Source organism: Dipodomys ordii, unplaced genomic scaffold (assembly GCF_000151885.1).
Source record: "Dipodomys ordii isolate 6190 unplaced genomic scaffold, Dord_2.0 Scaffold167, whole genome shotgun sequence".
Classification (NCBI taxonomy): domain Eukaryota; kingdom Metazoa; phylum Chordata; class Mammalia; order Rodentia; family Heteromyidae; genus Dipodomys; species Dipodomys ordii.
The window spans coordinates 9,880-13,858 of record NW_012267383.1 but is presented as its reverse complement, the minus strand read 5'-3'; the positions used below and the strand labels follow the sequence as shown (position 1 = coordinate 13,858).

The window sequence follows — 3,979 nt, the reverse complement described above, 5'->3', positions numbered from 1 at the left end:
AAAAAAAAGCCAGAAGTGGCGCTGTGGCTCAAGTGGTAGAGCGCTAACCTTGAGCTGAAGAGCTGAGGGACAACGCCAGGCCCAGAGTTCAGGCCCCATGAGCAGACTCCAAAAAAGAAAAAAAGAATTTTCTCATTGTGCATTCAACAAGCCTCATTAGTCCTCACCAAGACCATTCAATGCAGTGTCTTCTAACTGCATCACCAGGATCAATGCACAGGCCACATTTGGACTGTTCTAAACAATGTCCACAGGTTCTTAATTTAGAACAATTTTGAGGAGAGTGGGTGACAGTTTTTGCCACTCCAGCCATTGCCCAGATTACATAGATATTAGAGCCAACACATCAGTGTATACTGCTGTTCCACATATACTAGTTGTACAAGCTGCTCGTATAGTTGGAACATAATGTTGTAGAAACTGTGGATCTTGACATGGCCTTACATTTTGGTTTGGACTAATGACAGGCCTTTCACAGACCTAGATGTAGAAGGATTTGCTCTTAATCCTGCCTCAGCAGCCCTTTCTAAAAAAACAGAATCATTTAGTTCTCCAGGAAGCCACTCTACTATTGCATTTGTTATGGGGGAATGTATCTTCCCTTCCCATACCCAGTGGGATATATTGATCTAGCCCAGCCCAACCCAAGGTGATACTTTCCATTGTATATATTTCTGTTGTTTATCCACCTCCTTGCAAGTGTTAATGAAGCAAGATTCCCACTGAGATGATAGCAACAAAGATGAGCTGGCCAAGCCTGTCATTGCTCTCCTCACTGAACCCACTGGCAATTCAAGTTTAGTAAATGGCTTTTACAGCTTGTGAGTTTGTTACAAATCTGCTCACAGGACATTTGGTCTCTTCTGACAGGCACACTGCAGTTACTGCTTGCTGAAATGGGTTTCTTGTCATCAGAGCATTGGCTCCCTTTTGTATTGGCAGCACAGCTGGCACTCTCTGCTTATCTATTACATCTATCATCAGAAGCAGCTGTTTTGTAGAGCATTTGGCTCTAAGAATATTATTCCCAGATTCCCAAGATTCACTGTGAGTATTATTATCCCCAAAATCTTTTATACATGCAGCATTTCTACAAAGTTCTTCATCTCTGAAAGCTTTGCAATTTGGAGGCTTGTATACAAGGATATCATCAGGTTACACTAGAAAAATCCACCAAATGTATATATGGACTCATTAGTGGTTATGGTAGCATGTCCAAATCTGTTACGGTCTCTGAAGATTTAATTACAGTAACGTTTTCCTTCATCACAAGCTACGGCATAAGCCAGGGAATGGGCAGAAAAACGTTTTGCACCATTACTCAAGTGTCATTATGGATATTTCCTCTAAAGATAAGCATAGATCCATTGAGAAGAACAGTTAATGAAGGTATCTGGAAAACACACTTTCTTTTTTTTAATACTTTTTTATATTGTGAAAATACTGTACAGAGGGGTTACAATTACATGAGCAAGGTAATGAGTATTTCTTACCAAGCATTGTTGTCTCCTCCTTTGTTTCTCCCCCACCATCCCTGCCCTGCCCTTCCATCTCCACAACTACACTCCCTGCCTCTCCCCGCCTTGCCAAAGTTGTAAAGTTCATTTTTTTTGGGGGGGGGTCTGGGCGTGGGACCTGAACTCTGGGCCTGGACACTGTCCCTCAGCTCTTCAGCTCAAGGCTAGTGCTCTACCACTTGAGCCACAGTACCACTTCTGGCTTTTTTTCTTTTTGTTTATAGTCATGCTGAGGAATCGAACCCAGGGCCTCATGCATGCAAGGCAAGCGCTCTACCACTGAGCCAACTTCCCAGCCCCTGATCATTTAAATTTTATAAGACTGGTTATTAGTGCAGGTCAAGTTAGAAAAAGATCTAGTTAGTCAAAGCCAAAACTTGGGTCCTGTTAACCCATTAAAATCGACCTTTTAGCCTTGTCAAGAGATACCTGGTATTCCACATAGATATTGGGAGTTGACCCATTGGAACTTGGATAGTGAGAATCCTTGGATATCTTTAATCAGGCAAGCCCAGAAATACCTCTCTAATTTAGAATAGGAGCAGTTGCCATCCTGGCCACTTACAAATATTGTCTAATGGTTGCTAGAGGACATGGTTATGTATGTATGATCATGTATATATGATCATGCATATAGGTCATATATGTTTCCCCAGCTTAGAAAGAATAATTATAGTAGATAACAGCTGCTGTTTTAAATCTTTAACTCTCATTTCCTGCAATTGGAGTAAAAAAAATTTTCCTTGATTAAAAAAATATGTAAATTTCATTTTACTAAAATAAATCCATGCTAAAACTCTTTATTGGTGACACTCTGCTATTTGTAAGATACCCTGAAAAATTTTTTTTTCATGCCCAGAACTCAGAGACCTGTAATTCAGGTAGGATTTGGAAACTGAGGGAACCAATCATCTATTTTCTCATGATAGAAAATAGCCTCAGACTGGGGTTGAACCTCACCAGCTGTGGAAACATTTGTTAAGAGACAATGTGAAAGACCATTTTCTGGGCCCATGAATGAACAGAAAGCCAAGCCACCCAGGCCCCCTCCTTTGCCTGTGTGCTTTTGGATCTGAGCCATGTGCTGCTAGTCATTGACAATCATGTTGGGTTCCAGGAAAAATAGAATTCACCATGAAGAATCTTGGTGGACAAAAAGGAAACTGACCCTCAGATGGACAACACCTTCTTCTCACCATCTTTAGTAGAATAGCCAAAAGTTACAGATGACCTGAGAGCTTCTAGAGTCAAAGATTGAGCTACTGTTCAATCAGGCCACAGTTATGGCTTAGGACTGCTATGACTAACCATGTATGTCTTTTTTTTCCTACCCCTAGTTCTCTATATTTAACCTCTAGTCACACCTATGACCCTGAGGATGGCTGAAAATGGACTTAAGTGCTATAATTCCAGTGGCTAGCTTTATAAATCATCTTTCCTGTCTTTCACCATGTCTAATTATTTGCCATATGAGGAAGACCCATGGCTTGGTCTAATGTGAAACTCCTGGATTCGGAGTGTGCAGTCTGAACAGACAGTAGCAGCCTTGGTGAGTCATGCAGGAGAGATTTTTGTCACTTGCAATGAGTTACTCCTAGGTAAAGAGGTAAAACAAATTGGTTTCCTTAAGCTGTAGAATAATTCTTACTCCAGTGACTTTTCCTTGTCTTTCTTACTTGGGCAAGTATTGGCTGCTTTTTTGCCCCATTCAGTGAAGCAGAGAAATGAGTAGAGGTAGAGACCCTTTGCATCCCTGGTAAGTCCTCTGCAGTCGTGCTCCATTGGATCTTGCTTTCTTCTCACTTCAACACGCTTTCCTACTTGAGAAAAGTTGAAATCCTGTGTGTGTGCCTTGCTTTTGAGCTCTTTCTATTTGAACTTAAGCCATTTCTTTCTATATTGGGAAGGTCAAAACAATGCAGGAACAATTAATAAAAAATTTGTCCTTGTGAAAGAAAAATTTAAGGATGCAAGGTTTGAGAATGAGGTTATTTTGGGAGAAAGCTTTTGAAAATTAAGAATCAAACCACTGCTGGGAATCAGTAGCTCATGCCTGTAATCCTAGCTACTAGGAGGCTGAGATCTGAGGACCTCGGTTTGAAGCCAGTCCAGCAGGAGAGTCTGTGAGAGTCTTATCCCCAGATTACAGAAACAGCCAGAAGTGGTGCTGTGGCTGAAGTAGTAGAGTGCTAGCCTTGAGTACAAAGCCCAGGGACAGTGCCCAGGTCCAGAGTTCTAGCCTCAGGAGAAACAAAAAGCAAACCAGAACAAAACCACAAAAAGAAGAATCAAATCACTGCCTGTATCTTACCCCCTAGGCAATATTATACCTGTGTAACTGACTAAAAAGAAAAAAAATGGCAAAGGATAATTTATGTAGAAGTGGACTCTGGATTAATGGAATTTGTTTTTGTGTTATTTTATGTATGTCTATCAGTGTGTTCTACAATGATTAGCTTAAT

The 3,979-nt window shown here is 40.9% G+C and overlaps 1 pseudogene; it reads right to left on the bottom strand.

Moving 5' to 3' along the window:
* Nucleotides 1-3,299, bottom strand: part of LOC105998621 — a 4,626-nt pseudogene extending 1,327 nt beyond the window's left edge.
* Nucleotides 3,300-3,979: the final 680 nt, after the last annotated feature.